A 24,046-nucleotide genomic window follows, 5' to 3' on the forward strand; every position below is an offset into this window, starting at 1 on the left:
ATTTGTTTCCAGTCTTCGTGGCGAGTTGTTTCAAATCTTGGTCTCAACCACATGATGTGCAGTGTGCTTTGAGATGTTGTGCTACTTGTTTTGGTACTGTTTTTTCCCATTAAGTAGTGAACAAAAATGGGACCAACCCAGACATGATGCTTTTTGCTTTGTTACAACAAATTCAGCATCACCCCCTTTATAAGCCAATAATTGATGCCACTCTCAGAATTAACTACTGATCTGTTTTAAGAGAATTTCTCTGTTAATATCAATCAATGCAACTGTTTTAGAAATGCTACTGTCTATACTTTGTTTTCCATCAAGATAAGGTAGATGCTTCTTTTTGTGGCCGCATGTTTCATCCTCCTTTATTGGCCAGTAATTGTTTTCTTTTTTGCCTCTTAAAACAGGGATATCTATTCAACTTGTTGTTATAGAAAACTTAAATGTCACACCGGCAACTTTGCTTGATTTCAGTGCAACTGCACAAAACTTGATTGGATTTCCTATTCGTGTTGGTAGAATCGTATTTTATGTTGGTCGTCTCATGAAAGGTCAGTACAGGACTTCATCCACATGATTGTGCAGTGTGCTTTGAGATGCTGTGCTACTTGTATTGGTACTGTTTTAAATAAATGATGAATTGAAGCTATTGTATTGCTGTCTTTTCCCATTAAGTAGCAAACAAAAATGGGACCAACCCAGACATAATGCTTGTTGCTTTGTTACAACAAATTCAACATCACCCCCTTTATAAGCCAGTAATTGATGCCACTCTCAGAATTAACTACTGAATCTTATTTCAAAACTGCAACACTTGTTAGGGATTGGCGGGATTACCATTTTTGTGGCCACATGTTTCATCCTCCTTTATTAGCCAGTAAATGATTCCTTTTTTGCCTCTGTTTAAACAGGGATATCTATTCGACTTGTTGCTATTGCGACATTTTGCTTCGCTACACGAAACACTTTGCTTGATTTCAGTGCAACTGCACTAAACGAGATTGGATTTCCTATTCGTTTGGCAGATTCGTATTTTATCGTTGTTCGTCTCATGAAAGGTCAGTACAGGCCTTCATCCACATGATTGTGCAGTGTGCTTTGAGATTTTGTGCTACTTGTATTGGTACTGTTTTAAATAAATGTTGAATTGAAGCTATTGTATTGCTGTCTTTTCTCATTAAGTAGTGAACAAAAATGGGACCAACCCATACATGATGCTTGTTGCTTTGTTACAACAAACTCTGCATCACCCCCTTTATAAGTAGACGGAAGCACATACTGTTGTTGCGCCCACTCTACCCTGGAACTGTTTATGCTTTTCGTTAATCTAATGCCGCTGGTAAAATTAAGCAATGCCACTCTCAGAATTAATTAACTACTAAATCTTAGTTCAAAACTGCAGCACTTGTTAGGGATTGGCGGGATTACCATTTTTGTGGCTGCATGTTTCATCCTCCTTTATTGGCCAGTAATTGATTCCTTTTTTGCCTCTGTTAAAATAGGGATATCTATTCAACTTGTTGCTATTGCGACATTTTGCTTCGCTTAATTTTGGTGGAATTGCACAAAATGAGACCGGATTTCCATATATGTGTTGAGATCTCTTTGAGATCTTCCTCATGAGTTGTTTCAAATCTTGGTCTTGAATGGTCAGTACCGACCTTCCTCAGAATTAACTACTGAACCTTAGTTCAAAACTGCAAACACTTGTTAGGGATCGGCAGGAGTACCATTTCTGTTAGGGATCAGCCGGAGTACATGTTTAAGAAATGTATTGTTCAGATAATGTCTCTGTTATTATATATCACTTACAAACTTACAGTGTTTTAAAAATGGTACTATCCTGCTTTGTAGTTCTTTCTACATGTTTAACCAAGGTATTGTTAAGATAATGTCTCTGTTAAAATGAATCCGTCACATTGTTTTAGGAATGATACTTTTCTGCTTTTTCGTTCTTTATACATGTTGAAACAAGGCATTGTTAAGATAATGTCTTAGTTAATATGAATGAATCACACTGATTGAGAATTGCTACTCTCCTGCTTTGTTTCCCATTAAGATAAGGTAGATCAGTAGATGTTTTTCTTCTGGGAGTACAAGTCATCAACCGTTATTTCTTAGTAATTATTTCCCTTATACCTTTTGTTGCTTACAGGGATATCAAAATTAAAGCTCGGTTTTATTCCGACTTCGATTTTAGTTCAACTGCACAAAAGGAGCCAATGTGTCCAAGGCAAACTACTGCATTATTGGGTCCAGTTGGTCGTTCCACTTTGCAGAAAGAAGCAGTCACTGTTTGCGCTACATTACAGAAGGAATGACCGAGAAGCTTTACAGAGTATTAGGCCTTCCATTATGTAGGCCAAAAGAGGTGCCAATTTCACCTTTTCTTAGTTTGGCACCGAATCCCTCCATTGCTATAGCTGGTGCCATAAATATTAGACACCGGTGACATGACTAGTTTGCAGAGACCATTGGCAATTTAACAACACGTGGAGTGCCCTGGGCAAAAAGTGTCCAAACAAGTACAAGAAGCGACAGGACTCCACGATCATAGGCATTACATATTTTGAATGGGAAAAGCTTGTCAAAGTTTAATCATTGATGTTAGCAAGAAGCGACAGGACTCCACGATCATAGGCATTACATATTTTGAATGGGAAAAGCTTGTCAAAGTTTAATCATTGATGTTAGCAAGAACACGTTAGTTTAATATATTTGAATTGGAAAACCTTGTCAAAATTTGCTCATTGCTGTTAGCCAGAAGACATGCATTTAATATTTTTGAGTGGGACGCCCTTGCTGTGAGCAGCGTCGAGTGTTTTTCCTATTCCTGTGTTCAGTTTAGAAGTAAATAGTTACTTTGCTGAGATATTCCTGTGTTAAGAGTTTGTTCTGAATATTGTCTATGTAATGCCAGGCCTTGTGTTTGATTGCAATGTTGAGCTTGGAATGTTGTGGCATGCGGCATCACGAGCTATTCACCGTGCCTCCTGAGAATAATGCTTCGTATTGTTTTGCATGTCGATCTAATTCCAGTGATTTGCTTGTTAAGAAGATCATCCTCTTCTGTTGTTTCCGTGCTTAAGAAGTTCATCGTCTCATGTTTCATTCATAGCCTATATGACAAGTCGGGTAGGTTAGACATGAAACCATATGATCCTCCGAGCAACTCATGATATTAGGTCGTGATTGGATCCTTGTTTGCAAACCAAAACTGCTTGTAAAACTGACGCTTGTAAATTAAAGCAGATGGTCTCGGGCGAAGGCGCTTGGTTGGTCGATTTTGACTAGTAAAATATCAGAAGTACTTGACACACGATAAAAATGCTGAACAACACTCGGATGATTGCTAATCCAGCCGTTAGCTTCTGTTTCAGCCTTGCCCATGGATGGCATGATACGCATGTATCGTCTGGTAATGTCGTCCATATAGCAGTGCTCGTAAAATATACACTGGTCTCTCAAATTACACGCGTAACCCGCCGGTTTTACTTACAGACCTCGGGCCCTCGGTTTCATTACGCCTGTATTTATTGCGTTGTTTCCGATGACGAGTAAATTACACTTGTATGTTAATACAGGTTTGAAATAAACCAGAGCTCCCAAGCGCGGCCTTACCGTTTCATGCCGTCTCAGTTTCTCGAAGGTGCTCATAGGTGTCTGATGATCCTGGCTTCCTGAATGAGTAGCGGGCGTTGTATCGATCAAACCATCCGAAGGGCCCGTGAGGCCCTCTCCATTGTCCTTCGAGTTGTTGCGCTCGCCGTGGCGCCGAGCATTGTTAACATTGTAAACGAACATGAAGATTCAGGAGATGACTTTATTTTGACTGATGACACTAGGGACCCACTAGGGCCATAGCTGTACGTACGCAAGTGCCTCCTTATTATGTACAACTATATTTTTTTTGCTTTCTCCTGGTTTCCTGACATCACGGTCCCACACCATTGTCAACCTATGTAGTCAATATAAATGAGAGAATTGCACAAGGTGCGGCCGACATCTGGGACCAAGCAGCTCGAGCAGTATTTGTGTTTTTGAGGCGTGAGCACTGCAGAGTTCTTCTTGGCGATGATTTCGTTGTTGTTCAGAGGAGAGCAGGGTATTAACTGGGCGGGCTGTGGCCCGTCTAGTCCAGGCCAGATATCCAGCCTAGATACTAATTTTTTCAAGATGAAAATGGCTAGCCCAGCTATACGTCTTTTTGAGGAATACCCAGGCAAGGTCAACTTGTTATTCTCCGCCCCGCTGGGCTGCAAATCTTTCCTAGGAGGGATGCATTAGGCTTAACAGGAAAATGGGCTTTAAAAAATAATAAATGGGATGTAATTATAAAAACTGGGCAGTAACTATAAAAAATGCACCAAACACGAAATTAGTTTATAAAATAGTATTTATGGATTTTGAAAATCTTAAATTTTCATTCTTACGCGCGCAATGTTTCGTTGGATTTTTACGTAATACAAATTTATATTTAATCTGACTAGAAATTTCGAGATAAAATTATTTCGGAGCCCATCAAAATATGGGAAATTTTATTGAATTCTGTCTTCAACGGTTGGCTGAAATTATTAATCATTGTCCTAGCTAGAAAATGGGTTGTACTTTTAACAAACTGTAAATGGGCTGTTGTAAATTCCATTAGAATTCCAAAATGGGTTGTACATTCTTACAAAATGCAAATGGGATATAAGTTCTCTGCCACACACTTGTGGGCCTACTAAGTGACGCGTCCCCTAAAAAAATAAGTTGACGCGTATGCAAGGCTTTGCCAACTTATTATAGTCAACACACGGTTCTAGCAGCAGTGGCCGTTGGATGTCTATCCAACGGATGTCGTGCTTCTTCTTCAATCTCGGATATTCTTAACTTCGGCCGCCCAAAAAATGATTCCTCCCCCTGACATCTGGGGCGCACCGTTTTGGAGGCTGACCTGTGGGCCTACTAAGTTGGAGCGTACCAAGGGCTTTATCAACTTAGTCAATATAAACGATTCTAGCTTCAGTGACCGTACAATGCCCATCCAACGGCCGTAGTGCTTCTTCAACCTCTGGTCTTCTTGGTCCAGCCGCCCAAAGCAGCATCGGTCGTGCCGCCTGCTCCTGCCTCCCGTGGCCGGTTGTGCTGCCGCGGAGGCCTCACCGCCCCCATACTACTCCCACCGCTGGCCAGGCCATCCCTCCACTCACCCACACCCCCTGTTATTCTGCGGCGACAGCAGCCTCACACCGCAGCCGAACCAGTGAACCCTCGTACTCCTCTCCGCGCGGGCTTCCACTGCTGCGTCTTCCCCGGCTCCGCGTCGTCCCCTTCCTAGGCCTCGCCGTCGTCCAGACCACCGCCCTGGTGCTCTCGGCGCGGCGTGGTCAACGTGGTCAACGATCGACTTCCATCGGAAGAGTACTGTACGTGGAGAGCCTGACAGCTGGGTCCAGGCGGCCGCAAGGAAGTGCCTCCTTATTACGCGCAAAATAATTATTCCTCCACCTAACAGCAGGGACCCACCGGACGGGCCACCTTATTTCGCGAAAAAAATGTTCCCCCCTGACCGCTCGGACCCACCAGACGGGCCAGCGTATTTCGTGAAAAAACGTTTCCCCCGCTGTCAGCTCGGACCCATCGGAAGTGCCTCCTTATTATGCATAAAAAAATGAATACTCCCCCTGCTAGATGGGACCCACCATGGGGGGAGGCTGACTTGTGGGCCTAATAAGTTGACTGGGACGGGGGCCTTTGTCAAGTTTAGTCAATATGAATGGTTCTAGCTCCAGTGATCGTACGATGTCCATCCAACGGACGTAGTGCTTCTTCAACATTTTGTCTTCTTGCTCCAGCCGCCCAAAGCAGCGCCGGTTGTGCCGGATGCTTCTGCCTCCCGTGGTCGGCTGTGCTGCCGCGGAGGCCTCACCGCCCCCTACTATTCCCATCGTTGGCCAGGCCCTCCGGCGACGGCAGCCTCACACCGCAGTCGAACCAGTGAACCCTCGTACTCCTCTCCGCGCGGGCTTCCACTACCGCGTCTTCCCCGGCTCCCTGTCGTCCCCTTCCTAGGCCTCGCCGTCGTCCACCGCCCTGGTGCTCTCGGCACGGCGTGGTCAGCGTGGTCAAGGAACGACTTCCATCAGACGTGGACTGTACGTGGAGAGGCTGGCAGCTGGGTCCACGGCCGCAGCAAGGAAGTGCCTCTTTATTACGTGCAAAATAATTATTCCCCCACCTGACAGCGGGGACCCACCGAACGGGCCATCGTATTTCACAAAAAAATGTTTGCCCCTGACTGCTGGGACCCACCAGCTACATCTTCGCACGCAAGGAAGTGCCTAACAGTCGGGACCCACCTGGTCGAAGCGTACGTAGCGTTGTCATTCTGGTCGCGAACCTATACGTACATATATACTGGTGGATGTAGAGGCGCGCACGTGTCGTAGTAGAGGCGGCCAGGGTGCAAGAAAGAAAATAAGGCCACGTATGTGTACATACGGGCGGGGTCTCGAACGCCTACTCGCGCATACGTACGGCAAGGGCTCGTTGACATGGCTGGGTCGGAACGGAGAAACAATGTCGTCGTCGTGTTCATGGGGAGGCAACGGAATGCGTCGTGTTCATCCGAAGGCAACGGAACGCGTGGGAGACAACCGGCTAGGTCGGAACGGAATGCGTGGTCGTGTTCATCGGGAGGGCTTGGACGGAAGAGGCGATGGAAACGAGGCCTGGCGTACCGCACAACGGAGGAAACGGACCTCCTACGGTCGAAACGGGGGTCCTGTTGATCGGGAGGGGTGTGGCGTACCGCAAAACGGATGAAACGAACCTCCTACAGTCGAAACGCGGGTCCTGTTGATCGGGAGGGGTGTGGCGTACCGCAAAACGGACGAAACGGACCTCCTACGGTCGAAACGGGGGTCCTATTCATCGAGAGGGGTGTGGTGTACCGCAAAACGGACGAAACGGACCTCCTACGGTCGAAACGGGGGTCCTGTTCATCGGGAGGGGTGTGGCGTACCGCAAAACGAGAGTCCATGGGATACTGTTCATCTCCACCGTCGACCCCCTCCAGCCTCCACGAGCTACTGTTCATCCACCGTCGACCTCCTCTAGCCTCCACTTGCGACTGTTCATCCACGGGCTCCTATTCATCCAGCCTCCACCGCGCGCTACTCCACCGGCTACTGTTCAACCATCCCTCTCCACGGGCTCCTGTTCAACCACCCCTCCACGGGCTACTGTTCATCCTGCCCTCCACCGTCTACTGTTCATCCTTCCCTCCACCAGGTGGACCTGTTCATCCAGCCCTCCACGGGGTCCTATTCATCCAGCCCCAACCGGCTCGATCGATCGGGGTCCTGTTCATCCAGAGGCAACACCACGGGGTCCTGTTCATCCACCCCCACCGGGAACTGTTCATCCAACCCCCCCCCCCCCCCCCGGCAACGCTCACTGTTCATCCAGAGGCAGCATCGATCGGCTTCAGTTAGCAGGAGTAGCGAAGGAATCGCTCGATCGGGTTCAGTTAACAGCCATCGATCGATCGCTCGGGTTCAGTAACGCGTAGCCTGTAGTGGAATCGCTCGGGTTCAGTTAGAGCCCAACGCCTCGCTCAGGTTCAGTTAGAGCCAACGCCTCGCACAAACGCGCGTACGTGTACAAGAGAAACGCGCATCGCTCGGCCCCCGACCTCCCACTGTAACTGAGAACTCCCCGAAATTTTCCTCACCCTCGCTTCTACCACGGTTTTTTCCATCATGGACGGCCCAAAGAATGTCATGCAGCTGTGTCTCCGGCCCGCCCAGGACGACAAGCCCATTTTCTGTCATGATTTTTTGTCATAGAAGTAGGAGCCCACCACATCTATGATGATACCGGGTTTTGTCACAATTATCGTCATAGAAGTGTCATATGTATGACAGAAAAAAAAAACTTCGTTCGGCCCAAAATGTCACGGATGTGTCTTTTTTTGTAGTGCACATGCGCACTTCGTGTATTTCTCTCCCTCCGTCAAGGTTAGAATTCGTTTTTCTACCCCGTCCTACAAGTCTCTCACACAGAAACACACATGCTCTCTCTGTCGAACACGCCCACCCCTTTAATTCCGCCCACCCACAGCCACTAATGTCTCAAAGTATAATAATGTTTCTCGCACATATGGCTAAGGTTAACTCGAGTTCTGGAACCATATGAATACATACAATGGGATTCCGGCAGAGAACCTTTTGTTTTGAGATTTCGCTCTGTCTCTCTCTCTCTCTCTCTCACACACACACACACACGCTCGCGCACACATTGTTTCTCTCTTCATTTTTTCGGCACTTGCATGCACACAATTTTGTTTATTTTCGTGATGCTTTAAGTATGCCTCGCACAAATGCTATCTACCTATCCATTAATATAGCTAGATATGTGTCACACAAACTCCTTCTCCCTACTAGCAAGATGCCCATGCGTTGCACCGAACATCAAGATGCATTTGTATGAGTAGTTTATCTTGTGGGAGAAAAGGATGAACGAGGGAATGCCTTATTTGCAAATGCGGAGAGGGGTGTGGGTATATTTTTGCAAAATTGCCACAGCTTCCTTCCTATCCGTCGGATATAAATCAGATGGCCTATATTGCAGGATGGCAGGAACACCATCATCACCAACTCTGTTTTTTTATAAGAGTAGGGATATGTAAGTGTCACTACCCCCCCCCCCGTCACACACACCCACAGCCACACAACCACACACACACACACACTTCCCAACACCGAAGGAGTAGGGTAACACCTCGATCTTGATACTAATCTATCGACTGGCTTCTCTCTCAAACACACACACACACGCACACACACTACCGACACCGAAGGAGTAGGGCGGCACCTTGATCTTGATAGTAATCTATCTACTCCTCTTTCAAACACACAAACACATACACACACTCGCTAGTTGTGCCTCTGTGCCTACCGCGCACACTCTCGATACGTCTTTCTCTCCCTCTCCCCCCACCCCAACAATGACAGCAGAAGGGTGACAACTCGATCTAATCATAATCTATCAATTGGTTTCTCTCTCGAACATTGTGTCTCTGTGCCTCGCTCAGCAGCCCCCTCGATATGTAGACTTCTCGCGCGCGCGCAACTATAGTGACGATGACGCTAAACCCAGTGTGCCTTGTTTTTACCGGCCTCATGTGATAGTTTTCAACAGGTTTTCTGTTAATTAACAATGCAACCTTTTCTTTGTTACTACTAGTGAATCTGAAATCATTCGGGGCAGACATAAAATATATCACTTCAACCCAATTATCACAGTAACTATTTTAAAAGAAACTAGCTAGATGCACGTGCATTGCACGGAACATCAAGATGCATTTGTATGAGTATTTTATCTTGTGAGAGAAAAGGATGAACGAGGGAAGGCCGTATTTGCGAACGTGGAGAGGGGTGTGGGTATATTTTTGCAAAATTGCCATAGTTTTCTTCTTATCCGGTAGATATAAATCCGACGGCCTATATTGCAGGATGGCATGCACACCATCATCACCAACTCTGTTTTCTACTCCCTCCATTCCTAAATATTTGTCTTTTTAGAGATTTCAACAAGTGACTACATATGGAGCAAAATGAGTAAATCTACACTCTAAAATATGTCTGCATACATATCTGTATGTGGTAGTCCATTTGAAATTTGAAAAAGACAAATATTTAGGAACAGATGGAGTATAAGAGTAGACATGGAGATATATCTCCAGCATGGTCTACAAAAAATGTGCTGGACTGGTTAGCATCGGATGCTCGCAACACGATGACATGAGTTCGAATTCTGTCTTTAACTTTAGATTTTTATATTATATATTACTTATTTAATATATACTTCTTTCACTACTGTACTGACAGTGGAACCCATAGAGTACTTAGAATACAAGATTAAAGATGGACTTGTTTCTTTTTAACTTTCTGTACGAAGCTGTAGCCACCCTGCAAGTCACGTGTACACTGTAGATGCAATTAACTTTTATAGAGGGACAATCATACACGCAATTAACTCAAATGGATTGGATGTCACTCTATTATGTCCAGCATAAGAGCATCTCCAATGGCAGCCGACAAATTTCCTCCCGCTTCCTTCCGCGGAGGACGACATCAAACGCCAGCGGCATACATTTTCACAACTCTAACCAACCAGATGAAATTCATGCAAACATAGACTGAATTCAAATAAGCATGAAGGATTTCGTATAAAAAAGCCGGATCTTCATATAAACATAATGGATTTCATTACATTTACATGAACTAAGTGGTGCCAATCCGGCTCTCTTGGTATAATTAATACTCCCTCTGTCCGGAAATACTTGTCCTAGAAATGGATGTATCTAGACTTATTTTAGTTATAGATACATACGATTTATCCATTCTTAGAACAAAAATTTCCCGCCAGCTGGAGAGGGAGTACATAATCTAAATGGCTACCCGCGGATCCCTTTGTCTTCCTCATGTCCGGCAGACACTTTGCGGGGTCAACGAAGGTCCTCGGAAGAGACGAAGAAGCAAAGAAACCACCTGAATGCGCCGTCGTTGCCTCGGCGGTGGCCTTCATGGGACCCAAGTGGCGGTGGCCTCCCACGTTCTACTTCTCCTCGGTGATGGCGGCGGACACGGAGAAGTTGGCCACCGACTCGTCGCTCTCCATGCACCCGGCTTCTGTCTCTGCCTGCATGGCGCTGCCGCAGGCACGGGGGGCGCGCCCACAGATATGGGAGGCGCGGCACCGCAGACACTGGTGGCACGGTACGACGCAGCAGCGACAACGCTCATACCGGTGTGCTTGCCGCCGTGCTGGCGTGAAGCAACTCGCCACTCCTCATCGAGCTGAATTGGAGCGGTGAGTTGCTGAACCACGCGCCTACTTGGGGCGGCAACTGGCTCCGCCGGGCCAAGCGAGGTTGGTGAAGCACCGAGCGGCCTCGCCCATATCCGGAGGGCTCGGCGGGCCACCCAGCCGGGTAATATGCCGGAGAACGACTCCTTGGAAGCCATCAGAAGAGTGGAGAAAAAGGTGAAGGAGGAGATGGGGGAGCGGAGGAGGGGTGTGATTCTTGCCCGCTGTCTGTCTGGACTCGTGTAAATAGAGGGCGGACGGTAGGAGCTTGGCCGGCGTCTGGCCTCGTTTAAACTGAGGGCGGACAGGAGGAGCTCGGCCGGTGTTGCGTTTAATTCAGGCCCGCTCATGAACGGACGTGTGGCCGGAGTAGGTTTCTCTGTTTGCATGTGGGTTTAACAGAGGGGTTTGATGGAGGCAAGGAGGCGTGTTCAGCCGGGTGTGCAGCGGGCGCCACAGTACTATTCGATTTGACAGCAGGTGGCGCAGTTCCCGATACGGCTTTAATGCAGACGAGGGAGGGAGTAGCGGTGCTCGAAATGTTGAACAACCAATGCATTCTCCTTCAATTAATGCATGGGGGAAGTAATGGGAGGAGGACCGAGAAAAAAGGCTGCACGATGTGAATGCAACGCAGTTTGCCCTCATATAAAGGTGCCCCTCCATTCCAATGCATCTACCACATCGTACGCACCTAAGCATTTGCCTAAGAACCTACACTAAGCGCAAAAGAGCTCACTCCAGACCCATGGCGGCGATGCGCGCGAGCGGCCAGCGGCTGTGCCAGATGGTCCACGACGTCGTCCTGCGGCATGGCGCCGAGGATCGTCTTCAGACGGTGTTGGAGACCGGCTGGTGGATGGCCACCGTCGACGCCAACTACGACTCTCGGTTGGACTAGATGATCGTTGCCACCACCAACAAGTTCACCGTCCTCAAGAAGCTCGCGGATGACATCGCCGTACTCCTCCAGCCCGCGCGCCCGGGCTCCTCATTGCCTCCCACTCTAATCGGCCTCCATGGCCGGAACCTCTTTCAAGCACCGGTGGCCTTGCGACTGCCCGCCAACGCCACGAAGAATGTCCACCTGGAGGTCGCGCTCGCCGCGAGGCGCCTCACCCTGCAAGAATTCATCGACCTACACATCCACATGTACGAGCAAATCGTGTACACAGGTATCTACAAGGCTAGTGGGGACGCTACGACGTTGGCCTTCCTCAACCGGCTGGAAGCCTTGGATGCCTTTGCTGAGAAGCACCTCGACCTTGCCACAAAAGCTGTCGCTCCTTAGCCGTCGGTCGGTGGCCCGGTGCACTAAGTTGAGGTGGAGGAGGTCGTACGTTGATGGATGCATCTTTCTTCTTGCCTTCTGTAACCACCACTGCGATCACACCATCATCGTGGCCTTAATTCTTATTGTCTGTTGCATTCTAGTTCCAGTCAATATTGACATGTGCGATCCCTTTGCTTAATTATATGCATCACCGTAACTAGTACTCCATCCGTCAATTTATAAGTTGTGCTTACCTTTTCCATCAACTTCGTGCAACGTGCGGGCATCTTGCTAGAAACACTAGAACATGTCGGACCGGGTGTGAACAAACCGACGATGCGCCAACCTAGCTACTATGTACCCTGCTTATCTGGCGGAAATAGCCCCGCCCTAGCGTTTTCAATTGTTATTTCTATCTATCGATCGTGCCAAGGAGTAGAACCAAAATGTTACAATTTATACATGTTTCTCTACTCCTACTGCTATAAAAGACTCAGTTGGTGATGGTGGTGTGTCTGCCATCCGTCATTTCTGACCATTAGATTTGCATTTAACGGCTGTGAGGTAAGTTGTGGCATTTTTGCAACAATAGCCCACTTCTCTGCTCCAATTTGTAGAAAACCCCTTATTATCTTGAAAGCAACCACATCCCTCCCCCACCTCATCAAAACAGCCTCAGAAATATATTTTGAGTGAAAAGTACTCCCTCCGTTCCTAAATATTTGTCTTTCTAGAGAGTTCAATAAGTGACTACATATGGAGCAAAATGAGTGAATCTACACTTTAAAATATGTCTATATAATCCGTATGTGATAGTCCATTTGAAATCTCTAAAAACTCAAATATTTAGGAACGGAGGGAGTAATATATTAGGAGTATATCAAAACAAGAGTGATTTCTTTCAAGTTTGTGAACAAGTACTACTATTCTACTACTTTGGATCCGTCGCAACGCACGGGCACATTGCTAGTAAAAGGAAAAGGCCTGCCGCGTTCGCGTCGCACTCCCCCAACACACGCCCGGGAATCGGGAGTACTCCACGGCCCGTCTGGCACGACACATAGCTTAGGGAAGGCATGTTGCCTAGCATTTTCACTTTCATGTGGGACCGCCATTGGGCAAACCGACTACACTACAACAAAACATGTCAGTAGGCACGTTTATTGGAAGACGCTTTTATATTCGTCCCTATACTGAAAGTATCTAATATGTAGGCATGCTTTTTGAGACGATTTAAGTACCGTCACAAATCTTATTTTTAGGGTATATCTCATTTATTATATTTTACATGTGTAAATAGGTACAGACGATTTTTGAGACGTTTTAGGATACATGGAAGAGTTTAACAAATAAATAATAAAACCAAAGTATTTTTTGCAGAAAAAGGAAATTGCCAGGCCCATCTATGCAGTAAAATGAGCCCACGTACCGAACTCAGCGCGCGACCTCCTTCACCTTGTCCGCCGCCACGTCCCGAGCCGCCCATCTATGCCGCCGCCGCCGCCGGGCTGGCTCCTCCTCCACCCCTGCGCCCCGTCCCAATCTCCACAGCCTCCAGCGACCAACTCCATCTCCTGCCTCCTGCAACTGGTCCTGCCAGTGCGCTACGTCCGCCGCCGGTGAATGCCCTCCGCAAGGACTGCCCCTAGCCCCTCTGCTCCGGCACTCCTCGGCCGTCCTCGGCCCTTTGCCTGGTCGCCACGGATGTGCTGCTCCACGCCTGCTCCAGCCGGGGGCCGCCGCCCGCCGCGCCTGCTCTGTTGCTTTGCTCCGGCCAATCCCGGGCTGCTCGCCTGCTCGGCCGGACTCTGCTGCCCAGGACTTGCTGTCAACAAACAGCAAGCAGACTGGACGGGGGTAATTTTCTGAGAAATCTCTCTCTTCTGTTCTTCCTATCAGTGTATGATGAAAATGAAATTAAATTTGAACTGAAAAATTGTGTATCAGCGTATATGCAGGGGACTGTGTATATGTATAATGTATTGTTGATTTGGAAGGGAATGCATTTTAGTATCAATTTCATTTCATTCTGTAGAAATAGAAGAGGAAGACATATTTCATTGGAAGTTTCAACACCCGGTGTTTCAGTTGGACTGAATCAACTCCACAAATTGGAACAACCATAGATCGGACCACTGTCTTTGGCTTCAAACAACCCGCCTTCAATCTCAACTCGAGAAAGTACCTCGTTTGTATCTCATACTTTTTATTGAAGTTTTCGGCATGTTTTTATCAATTTTGTTGTATCATTAAGAATTGAGTTTAAATTCTAATTTATGGTGCAATTGAGACTTATTTTGTATGATTTAGTATATTTTTAGGTAGCTATAGCCTTATGGACGCTAAGTTTTTCCCTTGCGCTATTTTTTTCTAGGCATACTGATGATATATTCTTAATGAAGTCTGCCAAAGGTAGTTTTCACCATATTTTTGAAGCAGACCCATATGCTAGGATGAACTGAACTGAACTAAGCTTTGCCTTTGACTTTTTGATCATTTTCTGGTTGTCCTGGTGAACATAGAGACACTTAAAATGTTTTAATTGGATTCTGGTGCAACCTCGCTGTCTTGCTCCTCACCGAGGGATATACCATTTGTCCAAAAGTATCAAGCATTGCACGTAAAGTGGACAACCTATTCGGTACTGAAACAATATATGTAGCATGTATGAAGCTGAATCATGCTTATAACACTGAAGAACACAGCAACTTCAATAATGCAAGTAAGTAGCTGCAGTCTTCCAGGATTTTTGATAAATAAATCAGCAAGTGCCACTCACCCAAGTTGTCTTTTCAGCGTATCCTACCATGCGCCAATGAGGCAAGTGGTAGTGTATCCTAAAAATCTCTTTTTCCTGAAGGTGTAAACACATGCAGCAACTGATCGTGTGCATTAGAAATTTAGAATGCACTGTTTGATAATTACTCTCTTAGGCCCTGCTTGCTAACTTTGAAAAAATATGCGACCGGCTACCCTTCAACAACTGCCAGTCACTTGGGGACTGTTTGATTTCTAGCCAAATGTTGCCAGATCTATGGTTAGGCACACATCACCTTCTGAGGTGAGTGAATGTTCGGTTGCCTGACACAGTTGTGGCTTGCGACTTTACTAGTCACTTGATTAAGGAGTATATTTTGGCCACACTTTTGTGGCAAGCCACACTCTGTCCTGAGGGGTAATAATTACTACTTTTGGCTTAGCTGTGTCAAAGTAAGCTTTTAACCAAACTAGGGTGTTAAATTGGTCTTAAGTTTCAATCTTGTATTGTAGATCATCACATATGGTCTATGTTTCCTGTTCAATGATGACTTATCTGACTCGTTAATGAGTCTACTTAATATCCTTTTCAACTTTGCTGGCTAGTTGGAACAAAAGGTACATTTTAATTACCGTATTCATGTACTCTGAATTATATAGGCACTTGAATTTAACTAATTGTACATACAGGTTTTACAAAGTGATGGACCAACTATTACAGAAAAGGTAAGAGCTTTGGCTGCAAAACCCAACAGATACGGGGTGCGCTATAGTGGCTATGTCATCAACAACTTCAGGTTCCACACGATGAGTCATGAGTCAGGGCATGTCACACAAAATAGTGGTGTAGTGAACATTGCAGAAAATGGTGTTAGATATTATGGCAGATTAAGTGACATCTTTAAATTGTCATACAATGATTACAAGGTGGTGTTCTTTAATTGTGATTGGTATGATGTCTACCATAAAGTTGGCATTCAAACGGATGAGTTTGGGTTCATCTTGTGAACAAGTCTGGGAAAATACACACATGAGATGAGCTAGAGGATGATCCTTTTGTATTTTCCTCCCAAGTGCAGTAGGTTTTCTATGTTCAAGATCCAAAAGCTGAACTATGGAATGTAGTAGTGGAAGTCAGGCCTTGTGATCTTTTTGACATGGGTGTTGAAAGAATCATCGGGTGAAACAGATTAGAGCATTGTGATTTTGGTTCTCTTTGCATGCAACTACTCCCTCCGTCCCAAAATTCTTGTCTTAGATTTGTCTAGATACGGATGTATTTAATGCTAAAACATGACTTGATACATCCGTATTTAAACAAATCTAAGACAAGAATTTTGGGACGGAGGGAGTACAATCTTAGTTATGGTTTCAGTAGTGGTTTACAAGCACAAAGTCAGAATGCTTTATTATAGTTTATGGTTGTATTTTTTCGTACTAATTCAGGGCACATCCCAAGTGTACGTGGTTGTTAATTGCAAGTTGATTCTGCAGAATTTCTGTTCTGGAAAGTGAAGTATCAGCTTTGGTTTATTGATTATTCCCACGTGTTACAGTTATCTGGTGTTATTATATTACATGGCTGAGAAATGTTGAATATACATTTGTGAATTCTTCTTTTTAAGATCATGCCTTCGACACTCGTTTTTTACATGACTGCATAATTGGGAGGTGCGTAGTTCAGCTAAATGGAATTAATATGTGTTTGAATGTAAGAAACTTAGGTTTTATCAGACTGATGTGCTTTTGTCTGGCCATTGTCAAATGTGTTGCCACAATGTCACAAGTGCAATTTTCTAAGACTATTGACTATCAGAACTCAGAAGTGGCAAACTGGCAATGCAGTCTAGACATAAACATTCTGTGATGTCCATGGACCAAGTCATTTTGTTCTGATTGTAGATTTTTTTTTACCTTGCTGGGATCCAAATGGTGGGTCCAACATTACCAAATTTGGCAGCATTTTTCTACCATTTCAGTACCAGCTGCCAAATTTAGAACCGAAAATTTGGCCTAAAACTTGAACCGAAAAACAAAGTGTCCATAAAATTATGAATTATTTACACAATGACAACCATATGATTATTACTCTGGGAAATTTTCAATTATTTTTGCTGAAATGAATAAAAAATAAAATTGGAAAACCAATTCACTGCCTATTTGGCCAAAAAAAATTGAACCCAAATAAGTATCCAAATGGATTATGAAATTTTAACAAAAGGACAACCATGTGATCACTTCATCGTTTTTTTCGAACGGATTTAAAATTAAGAGGAGGCCGACGAGGCAACAGCCTAGTTTCATGCGGACCCGACCTCGCAGAGGCCTAGTCTAGCGATCGCTCGCTCACCACCACGAAGGCGAGGAAGCGGAGCGGCTCCTTCGCAAGCGCCAGGTGGCGGCCGAGCAGGGCTGCCATGCTGTCACGCCTTTCTGCCGCTCCGATGATCACCTCATATGCATGACCGCCCTGTCCTTCCGCATCGTCGTCCTCATCCATGTTGTCATCGTCGTCGTCGTTGTCGTCCCTCCAGTGGTGGAAGGCCGCCGATGGACCGCAACAGCCTTGTCCAATGGTTGCCTACCGCTGGCGGAGGAGCTGCTCCGCCTCCTATTGCGCGGTGCTGAGGGCCGCCTTGGCCATTACCGGTAGTGCTGACAAAGCCCTGCTGGCGGCCTTGCCCCTGCCGTCATCGGTGGAGCAGTCGCTAGGCGATCACTCTTCGTTGATCTTGGTGAGCTTGCCGTCAAGGAGGCGCCTAGCGGCTGTCTCAGCGATCGTAACGGAGCGGTCGAACACCCACGCAACAGCAAGGTTCGGGTCATTAGGGACACATTCCGGCGGCATGTCGCTCTTGGCGGACGCAGAACGGGGAGCGACATTTTCCCGGTCATACCGAGCCTGCTGCCTTGTCGTGTGACCCTCCTCGGATACGATGGCCCTCGAGCCCGAAGCACCGCCATAACCACCTCCTCCTAGGTAGTGGAGGATGTGCCACGCGCCTTCATGATCATGGGTGGAAGCTCCTCCTTTATCGGGCGGCGATTGCAGCGTGGAGGCGACGAGGGTCTGTCAATGCGGGCTCATCCTTCACGTGGCGGAGGCGCAGGGGGATGCTGACTCCCGTTTCACGAGGACGAATTCTTCATCTATCAGGGTGGCCTCCACGAGAAGATGGGTCCGCTGTTGCGGCTACTGGTCCTGCTTGTGGCCGGAGGAGCCCGCCGCCGTGGATACGGATGGGCTGGGAGAGGGAGGTCGTACGTATACGGACGGTTTGAGGGTCGACATTGAAGATGCCCTTAGACCCAAAAATCCATTATACATTATAACAAGATGGATTTCTACTTTGTCTAGGAGAAAACATTCTACGATGTATATGCTAATAGCAATAATAATAGAGGAGGTGACCTGGCCCATTTTTTGGTTGTTTGTGTATAACAAAAATAAAATAGGCTTTTTCTAATGATACATACTTAGTTTTCCGCATTTCATTTGGAGGAAATCATTTTTCTCTAATTTTTTTTGTTGGAGGAAATCATTTGGGCGTTTGGCACAACTATTTTCCATTTACCGCCAGGAAATAGCACGCCAGCGCTCTTATTATTGAAAAAAAAATCCCCGTAAATCACTCCGCCACGCCGCCCTCTTTCCACTTCTCCTCACTCACGCCGCCATCTCTCCACTTCTCCTCTTCTTCCACCTCCTAATCCAGCGCTATCCATCTAATGGGATCCCTCCAACCCGCTGGCCGCTGATGTGCATCACCTCAATCAGATGAACAGAGATCCATTAGTTTGGTGGGCGATCTGACGGATACTCAGCGGGCGGGCGGGCGATTGGAGGCCGTGGAGGTTGGGGGACAGAGACCGGCCGGCGTGTGCATTTGGGCCAACGGCGGCGATTGGGCGGGAAGGTCGGAGGAAGTCTTCTGCAACGAGCAATTTCGTCTTCAGCTTACAGGTATATTAAGCAGAGCAAGCACGTTGGTACAGCAGCCATCATGCCTAATCGGTGTAAAGGTTTGCTGTCTGAATTTTTAGAGTAACATCAGTTTATACAGATAGCAACATCAGTACATAGACTATTCCTAATAAGTTCAGGGATTAGACCACGATAGATCTGACTAGGAGGATGCTCACAGCTACAAGCTAGTTTGTCTGCTGGTACATTCGTCAAACGTTTTACAGGAATAAAAGAGGAAGCTTGAAAACTTGCTGCCAGCGATTTAATGTCAGCAATCACCGTACCTACTGTAGATCGATCCGTGAAGGCAGCACCAATGCCTCAGCAAGTTCAGGCGTCATGATCACTTCAGACTGCTTGTTACAGGCCAACAAGCATTCTCCGTTGTGGTTCCGTATTGCGACTGCGATCCCCATCCTTTGTGAGCTCGAGAACAGTGCAGCATCCACGTTAATAACAACCGATCCATCCGACGGTGGAGTCCATAGAGCAACTGATAGAGAAGACTCACACCTAGAGGGCGAACCAGTTTTGAGAAAATGCTGAAAGGGAGGTTTGTTGTCCGGTTGTGCAAACTGCAGGAGCTCTGCTCCATGGTAGGAGCAGAGTAAATATTAATGCACATTAAGCCACATCACGCATAGTGACTAGTAGCACAAAATATCCCAAAGCTTTGTTGGCAGAACCGTTTGGGAAGAGTTCCATCCCAATTGTTTTTTTGTAAACTGTTTGGGTGAGCAGTTGCTTTTGTGTAGTCTGTACTAGCGAAATCACTACACGGGTGACTGTTTCTTTCATATTCTTCCTGTGCTGGTGTGCATTAGCGTAACTTCTAGGCAGAATTAAATCTCATTGCATGCTTGATATTTGATTTGCTGCTTGCATGTTTTTTTTTGCTAAAAATATTATGTGTCAGCCAGTCTTATCATAGATTTAATCCCAACTGTTATATGCCGGTATAATGAATGTAGAAGATTATTTAGTCTATGTAGACAGATGTGGGCATCATTTCCTATTGATGGGCATAATCAATTCTTCAAATTTTTGCTCATTAAGATTACTAAACGTATAAAAATTATGACTAATATATAAGAAAATTTTAATCGACCGAACATCATGAATTCCCATGTGTAGTAATGATGAAGTTACATCTAAGCCAAATTATTTCACCTTGTTTTGGGAGTACTTAAGTTGCTCCTCAGATAAGGTAATCCCTGTGTATTTGCAGCCACTTTGCTTGACCACTTGCACTGTTAATCTGCCCCAACCGCTACCAACTTCAAGGACATGATGGTGCCGCTCCACTATGGCCTTTAGTTAGTACATAATGGTCATATCATTTGTGTATGTATGTTATACACGCACACGATGAGTCCATCTTGTTATTTGTGTAGTACTAGTAGTATTATCTTTTGGAATGGGAGTCCAATTTTACACAGCTGGCCCACATCTAAGCTTTCCTCCATCAGCCAAAAGAATGCAGTATGTCAGCCACATCTAATCCATCATAGGTTGCATGCACACTTAGTATTCTATACCACTTCTAATCAATTCTATTAGCAAGACTTGAAAATGGGACATGAGTAAAGTCATCGTTGGATTCATAAGCTGCGAGAAGAAGACAATCAAACATGTGAAACTAGTTTCACACTAGCTACTTGATGACCGGTCATTTCGATCATGTGAATTGCTATAGAATGCGGCATTTTCTCTCTATACATGCTATGCCGCACTGAACTTTTGGTTGAGATCTGTAGTTTCTGTTACTTTGGCAGATTAACAATGGCAAGGATACCAAGACGACTACAGGACTTGGAACTTACAATGCATGATCCAGAACATGTGCAGCTTGGTGAAGAAAATCTGCAAGGTCCTCCAGAGATTGATAATATAGTACTAGGAAGATCTCATGAATCCACTAGCCAAATCAAGATAATTTGTAAGTCTCGATGTGCAGGAGCCACGAACTACTATGCAGGTAATGTAATGGGCTTTTCATGTACTATTTAATGCAGGTCCATTCTAATGTCTTGCAACTATTGCTTTAATAGGAGCTGCAACAAACCAAATCAAAAGAGGGTTGTGGCAGTGCGCCTTTACCACATGAACATGTGATCACTAAGGTGTGCCAACTAACCGGCACTCAGTTATCAATTATCTCCTGCCAGTAATTTTGTTATTGATTGAACCCTTATACTAGTCAAATATTGGAAAGCTATCTTATCATCAAGTTAAAACTTTGTGAAATAGTAACCTTTAATTAGAAACTATAACCTGATTGGGTTCGTATATACCGTCCTAGTAATCTTAACCTATAACCTGCCAGTATTTATCCAACTTTTTATCAATGATGCCGATGACACCTTCTCCTATTAAATTGCAGAATGCCCATGCTGAAAATAATCTTCCCGTGCAGCAAGGTGGTCCTGAACCAAGTTTACGACTTCAAGTCGCTAAGCAGGCAAACCTATGCTACATATGTAAATGACAATGATTGTACACAAGGTTGTCTAATTTTGTATTTAAGTGCAAGGTAAATGACATTATTATGAAATACCAATCCCATTTTGATAAGCTCGTTTCAGATACTATCGTGACACTACTAGCAGATCATAAGTCAGATTTAACCAAGTACTAAAATTGTATTGCATACAAGAGTAACATGATTTGGCCCGATGGAACCAAAAGTTAGTCACACACATATCATTGTTGCTCCAACAGATCTCCTATTCAAATAAACTAATTAATCACTTCTGAAATAATACATGAGTACTATAAAATACCAATCTTTCATACATGTTCTTTTTGGTGGAAACCCTGCATAGATGTTGAGGAACACCTGGCCTTGAATATTAGGTGAATTCTGTTTTAAGTGTATAAATTTACATGACGTCAACTTCATTTGTTTGCATACTGAATTCATGCTTAGTTTTCACAATAAATAATTTTGTAATAGGACCTTAATCTAATTTGATAGCGAAATGTGCAGACCAAAAGTACATGTAGAATAAGGCTCCTTGGTGCATGTATCGGAACTCTTCAAAACTATCATTCTTCATTGTAGTTGATCATGTGTCTCACTTCATGCGTATTCCTATTTAATTGCAGAATGATAATGCTCAAAATAACAATGCAACCAAGCCATGTGGTCATCACCAAGTCGCTAAGCAGGTACATATAGGCTACATATCCAAATGACAATGATTGTATAATAGATAGTTGGTCTAATTATTTTTGAAATTGTTCTTATTTGTGTAAAATAAAATCTTCTCAAGTTCATCAATAACAAATGTTTCATTTCTTAAAAAAATGGATAAAGTTGAAGTTGTGTTGTATTCAATGAACTCGAGAAATAAAGACAAACTCGTGGCCAAAGGAACTTTAGTGAGTAAAGAGAAAACATGTGGTTGGAGGAAACATGCTTGGAGTGCAATACGTTGCAGTTCTTATTCGCGGCTGTACATATCTAGGAGATGAGAAAGTAGTTAGACCATATGAAAAATTCCAAACAGTAAGGGATGCTATGGGTTCTATTATTGCTTGGCCTCGCTCACATGTAAGTATGTTTTCATTCAAGCATTGTGTATGCTCCAATCTGCACATGTGTGATATGTTATTTATCCTGAATCTTTCTGGTTTTTAGGTAAAAATAGTTAAGCCAACTCCAGCATAACCACAAAGCATTGGTATGATTCATTTCTTATAATTTCATCAAAGAATCTCTTATCTTGCAGTTCTCTATAAACATATGTTCATGTGAATGGTGTTCATTCTCCTTTTCAGGGCGGTGAGGAGTTGAAAAGTGAGTGCATTAAAGGAGCTAGGAGTGGCTAGTTAGTTGAGGATTTGAAAAGGGGGTGCACTGGACGAGTCAGGAGCAGTTGATGAATCAATCTTTGAACGAACAAATATTCTGGATTATGTATAGATTTTAGCTTCATAGAGAAAAATAGTTCCAGTCTATAGGATCTTTTCTTATTTATTTTCAACATTGCATGTTTCATATGAATGTTTGATATTATTTTGTTGTGAAGTCAACGTACTTTTAGTGGAGACATTGTTCGTGCTAAATGCATTGGATGTTGTTACCGAGGTTGCCAATGTTTGCAAATGCAATCTATGAAGTGGAATGATGCCTTCATATCACAATATTATTTGACCAATTTGCATGTGCAACCATGACACAAAAATAATTGCATTTGAAACGATGAAACAAAATCAAAATTAATCAAATAATATTTGAAGTAAAATATTCCATTAGTATAAATATTCTTATGGATATTTAGAGATGAGTACAAGAGGCGAATGAAACGTATCTATAAGTAGAGACGTAATATGAGCATGCCTAAGCTAACGTCTCTACATGTAGACACGATTTTTGAGCATGCCTAAGACAACGTGTCTACATGTAGACATGATTTTGAACGTCCCAAGAAAGCGTCTCATTCCATGTAAGACACGCTTGGCAAGTGTGTCTATCCGTTTGAGACGGTTCGTGGGGAGACGCTCCAAGGACGCTTTACTAAAACGGCTCTATAGTTGGCTAGAGATGAAATAACACGTCGCTAGCTATGAAATCGGGCGTGTCTACTGGCTGTTTTTGTTGTAGTGCTATTGGCAAACCGCACCCCGCCCGCCGCCGGGTTGGAAAACAGAAATGAGGGGAAGATCTAGCTGTAGCACGGAAGCCAAGAAATTCGGTGTCAGATGGGGCTCGTTGATAGAGTAGGAGCATTCCGTACTACTCTACTCCTACTAGTACCAATTTTGTACTATACAACTATTACTACCACTATACAACTAGTAGGTACGTGCACGACACCGCATCGTAGGAACAAAAAACAGAAAGATCTTGTTTTGGGTGATTTATCTTTTCTTAGTCAATGTAGTATGAATAATATGATGTGGGGGGCACCCATGAAGCTTATGTGGCTTGGTTGCATGGCTACGAAAAGTTAGAGAAAAATAAATAGATAATGTGTTTAGAGTGCACTCCACTAAACAGATATACTTTGGATCCATTGCAACGGGCCGGCACATATATATCTATACCCCCTATATGTGTGTGAATAACTTTGAAAGTTGGTCGTTGGATGAAGCCAATCCGACGGTACAAAGATGGCAAATCCGAGCACTACTGGCCGTTGGATATCATCTACATTCCACCAGATTCTGCCACATGTAGAATCTAGAAGACT

General features: G+C 44.7%; 1 long non-coding RNA gene across 2 annotated transcripts; it reads left to right on the plus strand.

Annotated features, from left to right (window-relative positions):
* Positions 1-18,498: 18,498 nt before the first annotated feature.
* On the plus strand, positions 18,499-22,978 carry LOC125517493 (uncharacterized). Of its 2 annotated transcripts, XR_015607385.1 has the most exons (7): positions 18,499-18,845; positions 20,624-20,826; positions 20,900-20,971; positions 21,232-21,381; positions 21,957-22,019; positions 22,492-22,534; positions 22,632-22,978. It is a non-coding gene; the product is annotated as an uncharacterized LOC125517493 (long non-coding RNA). The 2 variants fall into 2 exon arrangements; XR_015607384.1 differs by lacking the exon at positions 20,900-20,971.
* The last annotated feature ends 1,068 nt before the right edge of the window (positions 22,979-24,046 follow it).

The sequence above is a fragment of the Triticum urartu genome, chromosome 6A, assembly GCF_056163025.1.
Source record: "Triticum urartu cultivar PI428250 chromosome 6A, HENAU_Tu73, whole genome shotgun sequence".
Lineage (NCBI taxonomy): Eukaryota > Viridiplantae > Streptophyta > Magnoliopsida > Poales > Poaceae > Triticum > Triticum urartu.